We start from the raw sequence: 22,361 nt of genomic DNA, 5'->3' as shown, positions 1-22,361 counted from the left end.
TCCTCTTCCCTTGAGTGTGCCACATCCCCGCTCCTCCCGGAAAGGCCTAAGTGCTGCCAAACAGCTGTTAGGTGGCGGGGGGGGGGGAAAGAAACGTTGGGAGGATGGGGGAGGAGTGGGGACATGGCACGATTGGGGGGGGAGGTGAGGTTGGGGCGGGGGTAGCTTGGCTGCCGGTGGGTGTGGAGCATCCACTAATTTTTCCTTGTGGTGGTCCAGCCCTGGTGCACCCACGTAGTCGGCGCCTATGGTGAATTACATACTTCCCCTAGCTGAGGAAGCACATCCTGAACTTCAGTGACTTCCCAGTTGAAATCCCGGATGAGCCCCCACATGTAAAGCCGACAGACTCCCGGTCGTCAGCAAGCGGGATCGAACCTGGGACCTCTGGAGCTTAGTGTATGAGCTTCTATCGCATGAGCTAAAAGCCAACTGGCTCTTAGCTAGGGCCGTAGAGTAGACTCATTAATCTCTTTCTCTCTAAGAGGTCTCAGTGCCACTAGATGGGACAGAACACCACACTTAGGAGGTGTGTGGGTTACATAATCTTCCTGTACATTGTCCAGTTCCCTGCCTGGATATTCAGCTTGATGCTGGGCTCAGGACTTGCCCTTTTGTGCATCTGTGCCTCTCATCTGAGCTTTCTGCGTGTGAGAGCTGACCACACCTCTGCAGTCAATTGTTGTGTCTCGCAGTTAGTTGTCAGAGACTAGAGAGTGGAGATAACAAACTAGCGGTGTCAGCCATCCAGTGGTTAGGTTCCTTGTGTACATCCTGCATATTACTACAGCTCAAACATGACACTGATATATTACAGATCCTCAACTGCTCGTGGGGCCTGGTGAAGAGGCATGGGATATGGGGGGTGACAGAGTGGGACACATGGGGCTCTGGGGAGGTCACAGACTGGAGTTCAGAAGGGCAAGTGGGGGGACAGGCTGGGGCACAGGTGCCAGTGGGATGACAACATTGAGCCAGGCAGGGCCGGCGCAACCCATTAGGTGACCTAGGCGGTCGCCTAGGGCGCTAACATTTGGGGGGTGGCGACCACGGCGGCCGGATCTTTGGCCGCCCCAGTCGTCAGTGGTATTTCGGGGGTGGGACCTCCCACCGCCTCTGTCGGGGGTGGTATTTCAGGGGCGGGACCTTCCACCGCCTAAGGCGGCAAAAAAGCTGGCGGTGCTCCTGGAGCCAGGGGCTGAATGGGAGTGGGGGTGCAGGGACACATGGGGACAAGGACAGCTATGCCTGGCTGAATGGGAGAAACTAAGGGTTTCCCAGGATCTGCATGGGGAAGGCTCCCTAACAATCCCCCCCCAAATAAACCTGTTCCATACTTCTCCCACCCACACCCAACAACTCTCCAGGTTCACTCCCAGGCTCCTTCCCAGCAATTACTTCCCTCTCCCTCAGCTCCTCCATTACCCCTGACTCCCCCAAGCCTTTGTGCTGCTTCTGAGATGTGCAGAAAATACAGTTCTGTATTGTATTTTAAATGAATTATTATTAAGTTTACTATAAATATGCCTAGTAAGGAATCTATTTGTCAAAAAACATTTCCTGAATCTTGTTTGTTGTCTATATTGTTACAAACATACTAGGTGACAGGTATTTTGAAATAAATTACCAAAATAATTGAAACTGATGCGATTATATTGTGTTATTTTGACAAAAATATGCAGAATTTTAAAATATTGTGCACAGAATTTTTATTTTTTTGTGCAGAATTCCTCCAGGAGTACTACTGGTCCATAGGTTTGTCCTCCCTCAGGAGAAACCATGAGGTACTGTGATAAATTTATCCTAGCAGTAAAAAATGGGGAGGAGGTGAAAGAGGCACTTCAACAAAGCACTTAATCAGGTTTAACTTTATAAACCATGCTTAAGTCTATCCATATTCAGTAAACTCAATTTTAAATATGTGGTTAAGTCTCATTGGAGTCACGTCCAGCTTAAAGTTAAGCATGTGCTTAAGTCCTGTGCTGAATTGGGGACAGAGAGAAGGAAAGAGTATGCACACTGAGTAAAGAAAAGGAATGAAGATTGAGGACAGAGAGAAAACAGGGATAGAACATGAGGAAGAGAGAAAATAGGGGAGAGGAAAAAAACAAACCATATACCAATGGTATTTAATTTAGAATATTAGGCAAAATAAGTTCTAGTTTTGATTATAGTTCTTTTTTATTATTCATAAGCTGGGAGATGTATAATGAACTAGAAACGACTGAGTTTTCGTCCACTTCTAGACTCTCTAATATTTCCATTTCTGCGAGCCTCAAGCAGAGGTGGGTAGCTGATACTCATGTCCTGGCACATCTTGCCACTAGAATAAATCCCCATATGTGATCCAATTCATTATGATTTTATATGCTTTAAAGATTTTTTTCTATCAATACTGTTCACAATTTAATTACAATAATTAACATAGTTTTCCAATATTTTTTTGTGCATTTGATTATACGCCTAAAAATGTTGCAGCTGTGTTTACCTATATGCCTTTTGTCTCAGGCTTCATCTGAAATGAGAAGTAAATATCATTTTATATATAGTTTTCTACTTGCTTTGTGAACTGTTTTTCATGATACCCCAGTTTAGCTTCATACACATTCATACAAAGGATTGTGCTCAATATCTCAAATGAGGGTGCTTCTGGGACAGAAATCAGAGTAGGCAGAAATTCCCTGGACAAATTGGGCAATTCTTCAAGTGGTATGAAAATACATAATCTTCATAAACAATATAGATATTTTATGTTATCCAGAGAACTTTGCAGGAAAATGGAAGGGGGCAGGGCATAGGTCTTTTTCTATCCTCATTCAACAGAGGAAGAAAAATCAGGGAGCTGCAGATCAGAAACCAGTCTTATTTCCTGACACATATCTGAAACCAGTGATGTTGCTGTTGCAGGTTTCTGAGAACGCTACAAAGGGGCCAGTTCTGTCACTCTTGCTCATATGGAACACTACATTGTTCCATGAGTGTTCCTGGTGTGTGTATAGTGGCAGAGCTGGTCCAATAATATTAAACAAATAATATATTCACTGAATTTTGCAATATTTTTCTAATAACTCATTAAATGAATATATATATTTTTGTTCATTATTTGTCCAGTGGAGTAAGATTACATTGATAGCAAGAGCTCGCTTATCACAAAGACCATTTTTGTGAAGGGGTCAATTTTTGGACACTTTGGGGAATGGGAATAGGCACTACATGGCTGTTGTGGCGGGGAGATCTCTCCCTCATCATCAGAGCATCAGCTACCATATGTAGCCCATAGACAAGCCAAAGGTTTGTGGTCTAGCAGCTGCTAACATGAATTTCTGATGGCTTAGGAGTCTCTCCATAGCTTTCAATGGGAGTTGGAATGGGCCCATAGTTTTCAGAGTGCTTATTGAGATTTCCTCCATAGAGATACAGAATCCAATGTGGCCTGCTATATACTTGTCTGAAAGTGGCTGTTTCATCTACGCTACTCTGTTGCCAGACTCTTCATGCAGCTACAACACAGCGGATGGGGAGAGAGATGAGAGTTGCAGGGTCCCCTCTCGTAGAACAGATTGAAAGTTTATGGTCATCATCTAAATTGCAGTACAATCCACCTGGAAACATGAAGTGCCAGCTATGCACAAGAGAATGGTAGAAAACAGAAATTAAATTAGGACAAGAAGAGGAAGTCATGGAATTGAAGAGAGAGAGTGAGAAGAGAATGGAAGATAGAAATGAAAATGAATAGTGGGTCTAGAAAAAGTTCCTAATTTGATTATCTCAGTTTTATTTTTAGAGTTTGTAAACCAGACTAGAATGTATTGGATCTTTTACCTTTTGGTCTTCAGAGACTGCTAAATACAGAATTTCAGTTTTGTAGCAAATGTTATTGCATTGTGAGTCTGAGACAAATGCTATAGTCGGGTTGAGGGCACGAATAGAGTCCTTAAGCATTCTGAACCTTATCCAAAGCCCATTTAAGTTGATGGGAATCTTTCCAATGATTTCAATGAGCTTTGGATCAGGCCACTGTTAACATCATCCAGGTGTTAATGTCACCCAGTCACCATTTTAAACTTTTGGGGTTTGGTGTACAGATACCTCAGCCTGATTAGTACAATGGCAAATTCGCCATTAAAAATCCTTTAATTTTTTTATTAAAGGTATAGAAAAGGAGGAAAAAAACAGTTAAAGCATGTAAAATATTAAATAAGGCTTTCATTTTAACATTCCTTGTTCCTTTTGCTTTAGCTGGAGAGTTTCGAGAAGCAGAGACCCCCTTTGTTTGACCATCTTTTAGATGGTATCAAAAATGGTGGTAATGGCCCTTTTTAGGCAAAAGGGGAGAACTTAGTTCAGATGGGTTGGAGCTGTTGTTGTTTCTAAAGTCTGATCCTGTTTCCTAACAAGACACATACAAACAAATGGGGAGAGAAAAGAACAGCAAAGATCAAAAATGTAGTCTCTGTCTCTGGTGTTGACTTTCACTTGCAATCTTGCTGCTGGAAAAACACAGGCAATGGCATACAGACTTATCAGCCCCTCTGAGTCTTGGGAAACTTGTACCAGGGTCAGGCAGTTTAGAGCATTACATTTATCTGCTTTTCTGGTCAGAAGCTCCCAGAAATGTTGCAAAATATGCAGTCTTGGCAGGCTAGCCAGACTCTTATTAGACAGAAGACAAAAGCACAGGGGATAGAAAAGAGAAGGAAGAAACATTGGAAAAGAAAATGACACATGGGTGGAGGGATGTGCGTATGACACAGTGTCTCGCATCCTAAGTGGTGGTGCTGATATCAGAAGTCCCTTTCTCTCACCCATTCTAGTGAGGACATCTCTCAGGATTAGGGTGAAGAAATAGATGGTAGGAATTGCATGCATGTTGGAGAAGCTCCCTCCAATAACTAACTTTGCTCCCAAAGTCTCTTCCCTTGGGACCCCAAAAGGGAGCGATCATTATTTTGTCCACTAATTGGACTTAAAATCATGCCTGGTAAACAAGAAAAGTGAGCGACTATAAATCAATGAACCAAAATTGGTGTGTTGTAAATTAACAGTACTTGAATTATATCAGTAGGCTTTTAAGCATTTATAGACTTCCTTTAGCCATTTAATTTTCAGTTGATCTGAATTTAATTTTTGGGCTTCTTGTTTGGACTCATTTAGTCTTCGTCTCTTCTGCACATTTTCCCATCAACATCTGTTGTTATAGGTGGACATCTTATGAACTTACACTTTTTAGAGTTGAGCTCACAATTATTGTAAATTTTTAGGCCCAATTATGAGAACATCCCCTTCAGCCTGTGATGACTTCCATTTGATTTAAGGTGCAGCTTTCATAAATATGCCTAAGGAACTGTTTACAATGAAATTAGTTCTTGTGATTGTCTTGGGTGTCTCTTGAAATAGCCATACAAAAGATTAAATTTATACAATATTTCCAATCCAACCATTCAAAAATCACAAGTAAAGTTTCAAAATCATGAGATTTAAAAAAAAAAAAAATAATAAACATTAATTTAAATAAAAATAACTTCTGGTTTATAAGCCTTTAGGGTGCACTTGATTTGTGTTTTCAGGCTTTTCTCCACAACCATGAGGGCTAGAAATTGACTTAAAAAAAATAAAGTTGAGATTCTCATATAATCAAATGTCTCCAGGAGCTAGAATTTAAAGAAAAGCACCAAATATTCTGAGCAGGTCAAAACTGCTTATAAGACAATCTCTTGGCTTTAGAAGATGTCCCAAATTGTCCTCACATGTTTAGAGTATAGCCTGTTGTTAGAACATCATCTCCATTAAACAACTGGGTTTGTTGGTCACTTAAGACAGGTTTCACTGTATGACTTTGAACTTACTTTTTGGGCCTTGTTGAAAACAATGCAATATACTATGCCCATAACAATCAGTGTGTCCATGCCATATGCTAAGCTGATGTAAACACTGTATATTTTGACACATCTCAATGCATAGTATCGTTAGTCAACTAATAATGTGCTGTAAATCTTGAATGGTTTTTAATCCACAGTATGTTTCTGACATCTTGCCTTTTGATTTGTTTTTTTTGCACTGAAAGTTAGAGGCCAAAATAGGTAGAAAATGTTTTGATAGTTGATAATCATGGTCGCAGGCCCCCCAGTTGGATTTGGGTTAACTCACATTATGTGATGTACTGTGGTTTAGCCTAACCTTTCCATGAAAGATGGCTTTCTGCTTAAGCAACGGATTTCCTTCCTTCAGGAGCTTACTTATGTCTTTGATTTCTCGGACACCCTGACCCCTTAACTTTTCTCTCCGACCCCAGAAAAAGCAACATAATGTCTATGACTTCAGTTGAAAACTGAGCAAAAATGCTACAAATGATGAATCATAGAATCATAGAATACTGTATCATCTAGTCCAACCCCCGGCTCAAAGCAGGACCAATCCCCAACTAAATCATCCCAGCCAGGGCTTTGTCAAGCCTGATCTTAAAAACCTCTAAGGAAGGAGATTCCACCACCTCCTTAGGTAACCCATTCCAGTGGCTTACCATTCATGAAAGATTGGAAGATTCATGAAAGTTTGGCCACATTTTTCAAAAATGCCTCAATTTTTTGATTTCCAATTTGAGACCTTAAAATGGCCAGATCTTTAGATCACAGCACTTTCTGAAAATCAGGTCCCTTTAAGGTATCTCCAGTTGCCCACCAAATAGGGAAGCACCTAAATCCAGCCACCATTTTTGAAAATCTTGTCCATTCTCAAGAGAGTCAGGCTCCAAACTTGAGTTCCTCTTTAACAGGTAGGACTTTTTAAATGCCCTCCTGATCCTGAAAATTGATCAGTTCTCCAAAGTAAGGGCCCTACCTAGCCCCAGTCTCTCCTGAATGCTTGTGGAGAAAATAAGAAAGGACTTGATAAGGGTGGAGGTAAACATACATTATAGATGGGAAGAGGTGAGTGAACGGTATTGCTGTAGAGAGCGGATGGGTAGTGGCAATGAAGTGGGTGGGGTAGCAAGGGGAGGAGGGTGAGCATGGGGAGCAGCATGAAGGCAATAGTGAGAGGTAGATGATAGCAAGAGAGAGGCTATTGTGGACTAGGCGAGAGGGATCAGAAAGGATGGGGGTTACAGTGCTAGAGCAACAAGGTAGTAAGGAGGAGATATTGACGGGGGAAGTAGGAATTTCACGTGGAAGCAGAAGACTGTTGGAAAGGAGATTGTGTGAAAAAAGGAGTGACAGTGGGGGAAGGGACACTATCAGAAGCCTTGTCAGCCAGTCTTGGCATGCTGCAGCTGTTCCTGGCCAGCCAGAGGAAGAGATTGGGCAGTGTGCCTACCATGCCAGCTGGCTGAAGTTGTTTGCCAACCTGCAGGGGGCACAGTTGGAGGGTGGAGAAGTTGTTTCCCAGCTGGCTGAGTAGCATCAAAGCATTGCAGCACTCGAGGAATGCTAAAAGTCTCTTAATAACTTCTGTACTGGGACTCCCCACCAACATCAAAACCAGGACACAAGATATTTTTGGAGTTAGGGGTTGAATGTTGTAATGTCCACTGAAGATTTCCCTCCATGTTATTGGCCAAGACTTTGGACCAACCAGCATAAAAACAAACCTCAAATAATCCATCCCAGGTTTTAAACCAGGTTCATTGCTTGCTCAGAGATAGGAGACTTTGGGAGTTTTTCTGTCAGACCTATGTAGACATCCGGATAGCTCTGAAATCTAGATGTACTGAGTAAAGTTGCTTGTGCTTTATCTCAATGCTGGGACTTAAGCCAGCATTTTCAATCTTGGTCACCTTAAGTCAGGCGCCTAAGTGAAAAATCAAATTTATTTAGGTGCCTTAATAATAAATAGTTAATAATATACCAAACTCTTATAGTGCTTTTTATTAGTAGATCTCAAAGCACGGTACAAAGGAGCTCAGTGTCACTATCCCCATTTTACAGATGGAAAAACTGAGGCATAGAGGCACAGTGACTGTGGATTAAAGTGCTTAATTTTAGGCAGCCAAGTTTAGAAAAATTGGCTTTGTGCCGAGTAATGGGAGAGATCATTCTCATCTGCTATATAAAAGCAAAGTTTCTGGATTTTTCAATATCCTCTGCTCATAAGAATTATGTGTACAAGCCTTGCTAGGCCCCCTATAAATGTTCATGTGAAAATGTAGTTCTTGTCTGAAAAGTGATTCTAAAAATGGTTAAGGGGTTTGTTGGAGGAGGGTTCCCATGTATACTGTCTCTAAGTGACTGTATGTACCAAATGGGCTAAACTTACAAGTAAATATTTTTTTTCCTAACTGCCAGCCTCAAAACATATTGTGGGACCCAAACAAGAAGTGGGGTTCTTTTCTTATCATGTTTCCTCATCATCTGTATTGAAGATACTGAGGGCCAAACTGTGTCCTCAATGACACCTATGCAGATTCATTGACTTCAGTAGGTTTGCATTGGTGGGATAGGTTGGAATTTAGTCAACAATTGTGTTGATGCTCTACTAGAACAAATACAATCCAGTTGCCTGTCTCTTAGTTATGTTGAATTTGAATTGCTACTAGGAATAAAAAGCATTAAAACTTAATTTTTGTCAGTAAAGTAATCAGAGTTCTAAACAGATATGGGGAGCAGATCTATTGAGTAAGAAGCTGCTGTTTTACACAGTATCTTCTCACACTTGTAAAAGAAGGGAGAGCCTTTAGTTGAAGTTTCTCTCTCCCTTTCTTATTAGCTGGCTGCTTTGTGGAGAAAGGAAAAAAAAAAGAATTTTAACACTCCAGAAACATGTTTCTGTACTTTGTGGTGGTGTTTTGACAGACTGCTGGAGGTGATAGACTTTCTTGCTGTCTTTCTGTGGCCTTGGCATTCTGTTTCTTCAGCACACGTCAGTGCACAGCAAGGAGGGTAGCAGATCACTACCACAGTGTTTGCATTCTCTTCTTGAGGCAGCAATCTTCCCCTCTCGTTGCATAGGAAAATTAGCTCAATCTTTGAACCTACTCAAACGTTGAAAATTCGCTGACTGAACATAAATGTTTGAGATTTAATTTCTCGTCTGCATGTTCCCAGACAGCTATATGACACCATTCTGAGACTGCCTTAGGATCTAGCAGTCATTATGTCCCATTGATTGGTTTAAAATCTGTATAGACTGCAGTTTGGTCGATATGAGAATGGGAAAACTTCCAGAGGCAACTACCTTAAATATTTTCAAGAACAGTACTGGTGACAGCAGGTTACTCCACACTATTGTCTGAGTCTTAGACCACATGTTAGATCACTTCCTTCCCCTTGATATATCATAAGCTACAGTCATTTTACATGTTTATTAAATGACTGACTAATGCCAGTTACAATACTTTGAAAAGTATGTACCCAGTTTCTGATGAACTTACAACCCATGTGTAACTTACACCCCTATTTAAGTCATTGGTGAATTTATTTTAGAGACTTCCATGGGATCTGCAGTCCAATTCCTTAGGTCAAATTCAACCTTGGTGTGTACTTCTCAACATGGGGCTGGATAGATCTCAACATAGGGCTGGATATATATAAACTATCAAAGAACAGTTCGTCAAGACTCCCCTCTTGGGCTCTCCCTAACTTCAAGGGAGAAAAGTCAAAAGAAAAAGGAGAGAGTGGCCCAGAAAAGAGTAGAGATAAGAAGATAGATGTCAGATCTCTCTCCCAAACAACCTTTGCTCAAATACAGCTCCTTGGAGCCTGAAGACCCTTCAGCAAGTTTATCCAGAACTCTTTGTCCTAGGAAGGGAGAAAAGAGGGCAAGTTTTTTTTCTCTTGGCACACACTGCATATTATACCAATAAACTCATCCAAGCACTTACCAAAAGGTCCATTTTGGTCACGTTTTGATGCCTTGTGGATTCTGGGGATTGGGATGATTTAAGGAGGTGAAGAAATTGCTTTGTTTACTTGGTCATTCCTTGTATTCGCTTATCCCTATACCTGTCAAATACACTGTGACCCATAGAATTTTGCACAAGCTCCTAGTGACTGAGATTTCTTTCTTCATATAGTCTGACAGGTTCATTTAATATTTAGAGAATTATGTAAGCAAAACTGTATTAAGCACTTTTGGGGTAGTGTGGTATCCAGTGTATGCACTTCCTGATGGCAGCTAAAGACACTGCATAAAAATACAACTAATGAATTATATCAGATCCTGTCATCAATGAATAGACAATGCTGCTATTGAAGTCAATGCCCACGTATCTAAATTCCTCCTACACAAAGCAAATATAGGGAAGTTACACTTCTGTAAGTTATGACACCCTGTCTGAACTGTTTGGGCTTCTCATTGAAAGCTAGATTAAGTCCACAACTGCACTATGGAACATATTGTGTGCTGAAAGAAATCAGAGCTGTGAGAGAAGGTGTAAACTCTGTAAACAGGATGCACAGTCAAAGGGTTAGTTTTCTGAATCATTTTGAAAAGGAATGACAAGCAAACTATGCTTGATTTCTGTTAGGAGTTAAAAGGAGAAGTCAAAGGCATTGTAGCCATCCTTTACATAAGGTCATAAGGTTGTCACAGGCAGCCTTAGGATACCTGACACCCCTATTCTTCCAGTTCCTTTTGGAGATGTGTTATGTATTGGATAGTCAGCCATGACCCACTGCATTTATAAATTCTTGGATAGTATTCTCAGAAAAAAACCATCACCATGTTAGTAACCATTTCAAGTGTGGCTTAGTCACCTTTCTGGTCCCTTCATTCCCTGCCTGCACACTCTTCTTCCCACTATGCAGTTTCCTATCTATCTCAGAAAACTTCTCAACTCCCACTTTCTTGCTCCTGCTGTGGCGCTCCTCTACCATCGTCCCCACCCCCACAGATACTTGCCCACTCAGTGCCTCTCAAAGCAGTGCCCTTACACTAACCTCTGTAAAGTAAACAAGAAAATCCACCTGGAGGAGAAGAGCTGAAGGAGAGGTGTGTGCTTGGGTGGAGGGGGAGAGTCCGAGTATGACAAGTAGAGAAGTGGGTGGGAGGGAAGAGAAGCAGAGAGTGACCTGATGGGGGAGAGGGAAGGAGCACAGAGGAAAGGGGAGTGAAGTAAACCAGCACACGAGGAGAAGAGAGAAACAGTGAAAGACAGAGAGGCAAGAAAGGAGGAGAGAACTGGGTGAAAGGTATTGGGAAGGGGAAAAGCAAAATAAAGTACAAAAATAAAAAATGGAAGACAGCCTGCAAAATATCATGAAGAAAGAGACAAGAAGGAAAAAAAAAAGAGAAAGAGATGGTCAGAGGCAAGATGGGGTAACCAAGCCAACGTGTGACATTAAATTGATGAGATACCTGGCAAGAGACTATCACAAGCTCAGTAACTCCAACCATAAGGATTGGAAACCATGGTTCTGGGCTGAGACCATCAAATTTATTTCACTTTTGGAACTCTGTATAATTCTGACATTTATGCTATGCTCATCACTATGGTATGTCAGTGGTCCACTCTTCCACCTGGTCCCTGGTGTTTCACTTTCAAATATGAACAAAGATAAAATCATCAGGGAGGTTATCAGCCTGATAGTGACAATAATCAGTCCTTCCTGTTGGCCAGATTCTGTCCTTATCTGTACATATAGCTCCCATTGAGTTCCATGTGTGTATCTGAGGGCAGGATCTGTCTTGACTGTGCATAAAATTAACACAGAAGGCCTATACATTGTCTCATCTTGCATTTTTATTATTTGTAGCTTATTGTGCAACTAAGCATGTATCATTGGTTAATTAATGCTGCCAACACTGTGCTCAACTAAATGATTGTTTAGCCTAGAGTGGAATAAAATACTACAATGACTAATACAGTATCATTATGTAACAGAAAATTAAAAATCTGATAATTTGATTGTAAATCTCAGGTGAGTTTTTTATATAAAAGTATTAACCTCAAGTAGCTATAAACAGGTAAATGTTTTATTCATCCAACTGATCATGAATAAATGCTTATGATATAAATTCCGTATAATTAATACTCCTGGGATAAAAAAAGTATGCTAATAGGTTGTCAGTTAATTAAGGAAGTAATATGAGGTAAACAAAGGTGATTAGAGCTTACCTTGGGACCATAAACAGAAATTGTGCCTTAAATAGTCTGTTTTAAAAAAACCCACATTATGCAGCAAATTGTTAGTTTTAATCTAGAGCAAAAGCAAAATGCTTTATGGGGAAATACAGTGGAGATGTTAAATGAAGAAAGAGCTTGAGATAACAGGTTTTTGTGCAGCCCATATATCTATCTTTGTTATTTTTTTTTATATTTGGTCTGTCCTCATATAACTGTAGCTGAAGATGAGAAGCACCAAAACATTTGCCAACCTTAAATATGGAGGTTTAAAATTACTAAATGTAAAGCTCTATCAGTGGGCTTTTAATTTCGCTCAACGTTGCAGAGTCTGGCAGGCTGATGAAGTGCAATTGCCACAGGTGAAAACAGAGCATCAATTAACACACACATGCAAGGCTGGCACTTACCAAGAATTCACCCTGAAACATCTAAAGACAAATAACTCAGTGATGAGACACACCTGGAAATCTTGGAACAAACTTCAGAGTTACAAAAATCAAACCTGGTCAAAATTTTCTGTTGAATATTGAACAATTCTCCTGAAATCTATTTTTCTTCATTGACTTCTATATTGTAGCAAAAGCTCATTGTTACTTACAAGAAAGTCCATATTAGAGCTGAAGACCAGAATAGCTATTCAACTCAAAAGCTGAATAGAGGATCTGTTGACCCTATGAATAAAGGGCCTGAATCAAAGCCTCTTGAAGTCAATGCACCCTGGATCCACAGAAGGATTTAGGCACTGTGATCCACAAAGCCTGAGTTAAGTGCCTAGGTTCCCTATACAATGCATGGGGAGAGAGAGAGGTGCCTAAGAATGGGTCCACAAAAGCCAGCACATTATGCAGGGAGCTGCCTCAGCTAGCCAATGGGAGAAGCTGATGAGAGGGGTATATCCTATGACCCCACTGTGACAATGCACCCCAGATTAGTCATAGTAATATTACTATGATATGATTATAGCATATTATGTATTTTATACAAGATGGGTCATGCGAGGTGTCATTGGAAAAGTTATGATTTACTAAATATGATTATCCTATTTTTATGCATGTATCATTTTTGTATCTAATGTTAGAAATATTGACTATGTATCTGAATTTCAGTCATGCTTACTCTGAGTGACACCCACAACTAGCCTTTCAGGTACAACAATGAAGAAGCCAGAGGAGGCTGATGGCCCATCAGCAAAGACAATGGAGTGTGGAATGGCTTAACCTTCCTGTGGGCATTTTGGCCAGCCTGTAAGCAATGGCTGCTATAACACTGCAAAGACGTGTGACCAGGCCACATGATTCTGGACTCCATCTTGGGATGTCAGTATTTTTCCACAAACCGGTCTGGGAACCATGTTTTGAAAGGCTTTGAACAGGGGTCAACCACCTCTCAGGAGAGTTGCTCTAATCGCTGAGTGCTCTTTCTGGCTCTCTTTCTCTATACCATCCCTCCCCCTATACAATTAAAGCACCTTGGAGCAGGTGGGTGCCTAATCACTGGATTATAGAATCATTTTCACTCATGTTCTGTCTCTCTCTGGTCTAATGACTCTCTAAATATTTATTTGAAGTGGAACAGCTTAAACAGGAGAAATTAAGGGAGCGTCATGTTAGAATACCCAATAGCTCAGTGCCTAGAGCACTCTTTTGAGATGTATGGGAGACCCCATTCAAATCCTTTCTCCCCCTCAGGCAGAAATGGGAATTCACCAGGGTGTCTCATATCCCCAGTGAGTGCTCTAGCTATTGGGCTACAACTTATAAGGTGGACGGCAGCAGCACCTATTCCTCTGGCCACATTTTAAATGAGACCTGATCCGGTTAGTGGCCTCTGAGAACGTCTGTCAGTCAGGCCCCCTGGGTGAGATAGGCAGGGAAGTGCCTATCTTCTCCCAGTTTGTGGATCACACTGGGGCGTAGGTGGGAGATAGGCATCCAGGGGTTTTGAGTGAGTCAGCAGTGTATATTTTCAGAGGCAGAAACTGAGGTGCCAATGGAAATTTAGGCACCAAATAAGTTTAGGTTTCCACAGAGCTCTGTGGCAACCAAGCAGGAGTTTGGTGGATCACAGTGATGCCTAAAACTGGGACTTAGGCATTTAAGTCTGAGGGCTAGGGGACTAAGTTTGTTTGTGGATCTGGGCCTGAGAGTCTTTTTCACTGTCTTCAATAGACTTCAGAACAGACCCCTACTTTAATAAGCAGGATTAAAGCCTTCACACATGTATAAGGATGCTAAGGGATTTCAAATCTCTGTGTCAATGTAGAAAAAAAGAATTTAACCTACCTTAACCAATACTTAGATAAGATTTTTGCCCCAATTCTGCTCCCTGGAAGTTAACAAAGATTTTTCCATTGACTTCAAAAATGAGAGTAGGATAAAGCCCTTGGCTTTTACTTATAAGGTGATCCATTATGTGAATTTTTTTTTAAGATTCTTAATAGAGTACGCTGTTGGCTGGAGACTTTGGCTGGGATTTCAAAAGCACCCAGGGATGGCCTTTCTGGATCCCATTGAAATCAATGGTAACATTCCCATAGACTTCAGTGGAAGCAGAGGTAGGCCAACACTGAGCCCTTTTGAAAATCTGACCTTTCATCAGTCAAGTCTTAAAGACACGAACTTGAGATCCTCCATTTCTGATTCTAACTTTCATACATTTGGGTTTGGAATTTTGGAAAAATATCTTTGACAGAATTAAATGGATTTTAAAGAGAACAATGACATCACCATTACCTGTTGCTTGTTATTTGAAGGCAGCTTATTTAGATGAGTTCTCAAACCGTGAAATAAAATTGCTGAAAATAAGACCATTCATGATGAAAAATATCCTTGAGTCACCAGAGAGCCAATTCACCACCATTTGGCTGAGAAAGGAGATACAACAGAACATCCTTTATTATGAAAGACTCATCCAGAGAATGGAATACAGTAGACTTTTTTTTACGGTATTTTGAATCTGTTCCTAGCTGGGACAAAATTGTTTAGGCCTGAATTCAACAAAGCATTTAGCACCTATCTTTGAGTTTAAGGGACTTTATGACCCACTTGAATGAGACTTAACATTAAATGCATGATTAAGCTAATGCTTAAGGACTTTGCTGACTAGGGATAGTCTTAAGAAATGGGTTGAAAGCGTGTGCTTAAGTGCTTTGCAGAATCAGGGCCTTAAATATATGCTTGTCCCATCTATAGTCCTGATCCTCTTCTTGCTCTTGATTTAAATGTTTTTTTTCTTTGTTTACTTCTCCTGCACCTGTTTTTCAGAAGCGCTAAATAGCCACAATGCCCAGTCAATTCAAGTGGGGATATAGGTGCTCAGCACATCTAACAAGCCCTTTATTATCTTCTATAAAGCACAGTTCTCTAACCCTTACTTCCTTGAGTGGTCCCATACATTTCAAGCTCTTCTCAGATGAATAAGGGTTGACAGATCAGGGACAACATTTCTACCGTATTGTACCAGAATAAATATGTCCAAATTGTTCTTTTCCCTTGTCCAAGCTTCAAAACACAAATGAATATTTATCACCAGTTACCAGGAGCTAGTTCCATGAGGAATTTGCTATATCAAGAAATTTCAAAGAAGTTGCAATGTATAAAAGCAAACTACAATAGTTATATTAGTAGTACTGCTCTGATTATGTGGTGTATACATTTTAAACTTACAGTACTTAGAGACTCAACTCATTGAATTAAAATGCTATCAAATGCTGGGTCAGCAACAAGCACTATGTGAAGTTCATCAGGACCTCAATTACAAATGAAGCAATTCACCCTCTTCTAGTTAGTTATTTTGAAATGACTCTCTTGGGAACATGAAGCTGACAGCTCAGGATGTACTTCAGACAAAAGAGAAGTTTAAAAAGAATGATAATGTGAGACCACTTTTGCTGTGAGAGCACATCCATGTAGGCATAGCACTTTATAAATAAGAAGCCACTGTAAACAGAGGGTCGGATCCTCAGTTGGTGTAAATGATGTCCATGCAAATATGCTGGTTTAAACTAACTGGGGTCCTGGCCTTCTATCTTCTAGGCTGTGATGTATAGAATGAAACTGAGGATTTGGCCCAAAGAGTTAATTCAGATTTTGTGATAAATTTAGTGAGCAGAAATCAAGTGGTGTCTCTAAGACAGATATTGATTTTGATTTTAATCTATATTTTAATTGTGACAAGACATTGTAGAGTATCTATCTGCCTTCTCATGGGATGGTCCTAGTAATTAATCATGCTCTGAAAATGTTAATTCTAGTATTTCCTTAACTTCATAGGTGCAGTAGTATATCTAGGCTATATCTTGTTTTTCATAGGTTTGTTTTGGGAGGAGGGGAAAATGAGGGGAAGAATAAACATGGGGTAGGAGTAACAAAATAAAAGAATATTTAAATGATTTCAAATGGATTGTAAAGTGTTGAATCATAAAAGATTGGCAAAAAAGCCCTCTCCTCATGAGGTCTGGCTAATATTAGGAATTATTGCCTCAAACGCTGCAGGTGTGGATCCATTTCTTTCATTGCTTGCAAATGGGGTTGCAACTGCCTTTGACAATGTAAAAACTGCACAATCCCCATGCCCCAGGGCAGACAATGATGTTGGTGAGATGCTGATTTTAGGATAGAAAATTACAATGGTTATATAGTAAACAGCACCTGGAAGTTTACTAATGATTTTTACAATTAACAGCAGCACTGTGGTCTGATTATTCATGCATGCTTTCTATGAAAGAAAAGAAAAGAAGCAGATGTTGAAAAGAGTCACATGGATTGAGTGATATATATAATATAAAATTTTTGGTAACTGGAGGTTGAGGCTCCTTCCTGTTAACAGCTTCTTCTGGCAATAATAAGCAGACAATATATATATATATATTTGTGTCTATTTTGGGGGGGGCCTTCAGGGTTCATGTGTGTGTGTATATATATATATATATATATATAAAGAAAGAGCTTGGAACTCTTTGATCTCTTATTAATTCCTTATATATATATATATATATATATATATATATATATATAATATGTGTGTGCTTGTACATACACATACGCAGCCTTTAATCTTTATGGTTTGATATGTACCTTTGGCATGTAATAAGCTACATGTACATGTAGTTTTCATCTTCTTAAACAACTGGATCTTCTGTGATAACATTCAGAATGTTGGCTGGATCTATCCTCTGAGAAGTCCACCAGGTATGCACCTGCCAGAAAGCTGAGATTTTAAAACACACCACCATCTGCAACATGAGTGTAAAAGTACTATAAGGCATACTTTTACCTTGTATATTTTCCCTCTATCTCTCTAGTCGTCATTTATTTTCACAGCTGTTCTCAACCCATTGCCAAGCACAGGCCTCTTCAATTCCTTTCTATAATTTGAATCTTCGTCAGTATTGACTAAGAATGGGTGAGGCCACTCACAAAAAAATACAAACTCTTTTCTTTTAACCCTTTGCAAACTTCTGGAATTTTTAGAAGGCTTTTAACTGTTCTATTAGTTTGCTCTTATTAATTTGTACATACCTCAACCTTTGCAGGTTCCCTTAGGGACCAGAATAAAAAAAGTGTGTATGTGTATACACATACATCATGCATAATACGAATGAGATTGTTCTCACTGAATTTCTATAAAACTAATGTGGTGTAAGAAAGATAAGAATTCTCCCCAAAATGCTGGGCCAGATTCTCAGTTGGTGTAAATCAATGTAACTTCATTGTTTTCAAAGGCGTTATGCTGATTTGCATCACATGAGGCTGTAGCTCTGTTCTTACATGACTTCAAGACCGATTTTTGCACACCCAAGAGATTCCAGCAGTTTCAGAGAACTTTACATAATCATGTTCACTTCTGAGTGGTAATCTGAAGCAAACCCGAACTCAGAATCTAATCTTTATCTACTAGGTGCAACAAAGGTATGACACATAGCGGTGTTGGTAAACAAGGTAATTTGATTTCTGGCTCCAGTCACCTGACCTGCTACAAAGGTTAAGAAAGATTCTTGTCACATGATGGGGTCAGTATCAACTAAGGGATGTGGTCACTGCTACGCTTGCTTAACGGATAATGTGAGCTGATGTAAAACTTTTATCCTAATTTATCTCTTAATTATCCTTATGCCAGTAGATGAACGTATCATGCACATGAGTCTCTTATGCTATGCAGGGTTGACTCCAGCTTTTTTGCTGCCCTAACCAGCGAAGAAAAAAAAAGAAAAAAAAAGAAAAACCCTATTGAGCTGCCGCTGAAGAGCCAGAGAGGGACTGAAGGACCTGATGCCGAATTGCCGCCGCAGACCTGCACGTGCTGCCCCAACAACGGACGGACTGCTGCTCCTTTCTATTGGCCGCCCCAGGGACCTGCTTCCTTCGCTGGTGCCTGGAGCCGGCCCTGGTACTATGGCTTAGAAGTTCTTTGTTAGACCTCTTCCTAGCTCCAGCCTGGATGTGTGACTGTGACCAAATTTATATGCATATACATAAATACACACACACACACACACACACACACACACACACACACACACACACACACACACACACAAAGTATATAAACATATGTCTGAGAGATGGTGAAAGAGGCTGTGTCATTGTTAATGGGGTCACTGATAATAAGTCTGGCACAAAACCACTTATTGATGCCATTTAGAACCAGAGTCCCTTGCAGGTTCAGGGTCTACCCATCAGTTCCACGTTCGCACCAACTAGTGGTGATAGACGCAAAGAGAATCTTTCACAATTTGTCTAATATACAACGAGAGGCAGAGTTGAACATTTCATGCAATAATTCAGATATCTAGACTTCCATTTGCATATTCCACAGTATACAGTGTTACAGTGTATGTACTGTAAAGTGCTATTTCCGTGTTGTCAACTTTCATATCATCAAGTCTTGTGATATTTTGGTGTTTTTCTTAAAGTGCCAGTTTCTGCTATCCTGTGATAACATGAGAATCTCAGGTGTCATTGGGGGAGAAGGGGGGGGGGGGAATAAGAAGTTTCCAGACCTCATGGTTATGGAGAAAAGCTTGAAAACATGAACCCTGAAGGCCCCCCCGTCCCCAAAATAGACACAAACTCTCATGATTTTAAGCCAATCATGATTTTTGAATGCTTAGGTTTGGCAATACTGAGTTTTAAGGTTTATGGCTGAAATTCCACTTATGATGATGCAAGGGTATGAAAGAAAATAAGGTGATTTTCTAGTCGTTCCAATTTCAAGACCTAATCCTTTGAAATGCTGAGTACCTTCTGTGGTGTATTGAACCCCCTCAGATCCCTTTGTGTTGTGATGTTTAGAATTCTGAATTTTCTGTTAGATTTTTCAAGCATCCCCTTTTAATTTGCTGGGTAATATGAGTTATGACAAAGTAATCAAGAGGTTATGAGAAAGACAGTAATTGCAAATAGAAAATGAGCCCGAAGAGACAAGTTACTCTGCGTCTCTTAGGACCCTCTGTCAAATCCACTACTTAACTATAGTACAGTATAAATTGCACAAATTATTTTGACTGGCTAAGAAATGTTATTACAAGTTTCAAGCTATTTTATAAAGAAAAATGTGGCTCACCTACATGTTGTGACATCTCACTCCTGGCAGATTTTGCTCAAAACACCACTTCCTGTCAGCAAGTGCTGGGTAATGCTAAGTGGGTTCTGCTGACTCTGAGTGAGATGGACCATTTCCCCACCTGGCTAGAAGGAAGGTGGGTGGCTCTGAAGAGGAAAAAGAACATCTAGGATGTGAGCAAAGCAGTCCTGAAGGAGGATCCTTAGGAGCAACCAAGCCTCGGGACAAAGTCAGAGTTGAACTAAATTATTGTATTGTTCATTTTTTGGTGCATAAAGCCCAACCCCAGGAAAGGGGTGAGTTCGGTTTCCACATAATGTGTGGATGGTATGGCTGGAGCAGGTGCGGAAAGGTGCTGTAACATTTAATAGCACAAATATCAAGGACAATTATTAATATGGAGAATACATTCTGTTATTAAGTCTCTTCCTCTCTTTGAAACATGGGAACTAACATATTGGATCAGGCCAATGGTCCATCTAGTTTAGTATCCTGCCTCTGACTGCGGCAAGCATAGGATGCAAGAAACCCTTCAGTAGAGAATTACAGAATCACTTGCCTATAGGTATGTTTCTTCTTTAACCCCATCATGATTGCCTTTCTCAGGTCAGCCACAAGGATAAACACACAATTGTATGGATGCTGAGGAGTATGGGGTGAGAGGAGGTAGGCTTTACTAGGTAAAATTAAAGATTTGTCTGGTGGAGATCATTGTGTTTGGAGCATGTATGGCAAGATGGACATGCACTCCTAACATTGGATTACTCCTGTAGCTAGGTCAGTGCCACCACTGTTTCTCTTCCTGGGCGTGGGAAGTTATCCATAGTGGTAGTTAAGAACCAAGTTGGAAGCGGGAGACTGTAATATGTATTTTGTGTGATCATTTCTGCTGTCTTTGAAAGTACACCTCTACCCCAATATAACGCTGTCCTCGGGAGCCAAAAAATCTTACCGCATTATAGGTGAATCCGCGTTATATCGAACTTGCTTTGATCCACTGAAGTGCACAGCCCCCCTCCCCCCCCCCAGAGCGCTGCTTTACCAAGTTATATCCGAATTTGTGTTATATCAGGTCGCGTTATATCAGGGTAGAGGTGTACGTTTGAAATGAATTTAAAACTGTTTTAGGGGCTAATCCTGCAAGGTCCTGAGCACTGTTTAAGACCTGACCCTGCATAGTCAGCAAGAGTCAGCTGAAGTGAATGGGAATTAAGGGTGCTCAGCACCTTATAGAATTAGGCTCTTTATTAACGTGGGGTTTGGAGATGACAACATTTCAAAAGTGAAATGGTTTTTTTCCCCGTCTCCCGGGAGGGGTGTGTGTGGAAGTGGAGGAGTGTCTGCTTTGGAACTGATTAGATCACAATATGCAAATAAACTGAAATATGTCATACCAGAGCTATGCAAACTGTAACAAAAGAGACAAAAGCTTCATCTTTACAACGCAAAGAACTGAAAAGGTCAGAGACAATATTTAGACTGACAAAATACATTCTAGCATGTTTCACCCAATTGAAAAGACTCTCTTCTAACCATCAGAAACTATCATTGCAAGAATATTTTAAGATCTTTGCAAACAAATGCAAATGATTAAAATTACCAGCTTAGCATGCTTTGTTTTTAGGTTTCTGATCACCAATATTTTCACTTTTCATGTCAAGAATAGACTCTACTGTCTTCAGTTAGCTCACCACTAGTAGCCACCTAGCACCCATCTATCCCACCATAAAGAACAAAGTGGGAACAACAAAGACTAGTCTGAATACAATTAAAAAGAACTTGTTGCCTCTTGTTGCCATACTACCTTGTACTGTGTATTTGACAGATATCACCAACTAAGCATGGTTCGGTCAGATGGGGAAACTTCAAGGAACAAGCTAGGTACAGCAGGAAGTGGTGATGGTAATCCAGTACACAGGGCCAGCTCCAGGCACCAGCTTAGCAAGCAGGTGCTTGGGGTGGCCACTCCGGAGGGGGATGGCACGTCCAGCTATTTGTCGGCAATTCGGCGGAGGGTCCCTCACTCCGGCTCGGAGCGAAGGACCTCCTGCTGAATTGCCGCCGAAGTGCCACAGATCGCGATCGCAATTGCGCTCGCGGCTTTTTGGGAGGGGGTGGGGGGTCTGCTTGGGGTGGCAAAATCCCTGGAGCCGGCCCTGCCAGTACTTGGCATTCTTCCCTCTGAGTCAGATCTGAACCTACACCTCAGTCTTGTATTAGGTAATACTGTGCTGCTGAGGTTGCTGTTTTTCAGCTGAGATATCAAATCATGGTCCTGACCTTGTTCTCATTAAAGATCTCCTGGCATTTTTCAAAAGAAAGAGAGTGTTAGCCCCAGTGTCTTGGGCAAATTACAACTTGGGTAATTATATTCTGCTTAGCTAAATTTCCCTTGCAGTTTCGACGGGATGTTGTTTTTCCTTCCCATCCCTAAACTGTTGTGTAGTATTGCTGTGTATGGTGTAACAGCTACTATGTTACACAGTAGTTGTTGCTGCATTTCTGGAGTGAGAGAAGTGATCTTTATATAGCTTGTGTATCCAGTTGTTAAGTCTGCAAAGTGCTTTGGGATCCTTTGGTTAAATAAAAGATCATCTTCTTAGGATGTATTTGAAAAAATGAAAACAAAACAAGTCTTTGTCTTGCAATGATAATTTTAGCACAAAGTATTTTCTGCTGAGAAATAAGCTTTTCCTGTGGGAAGCTGCAAAGCACCATTTGCATTTTTTTGTTCTAGTCT

Source organism: Malaclemys terrapin, chromosome 3 (assembly GCF_027887155.1).
Source record: "Malaclemys terrapin pileata isolate rMalTer1 chromosome 3, rMalTer1.hap1, whole genome shotgun sequence".
NCBI classification, from domain to species: domain Eukaryota; kingdom Metazoa; phylum Chordata; order Testudines; family Emydidae; genus Malaclemys; species Malaclemys terrapin.
Note: the sequence above shows the minus strand (reverse complement) of the source record.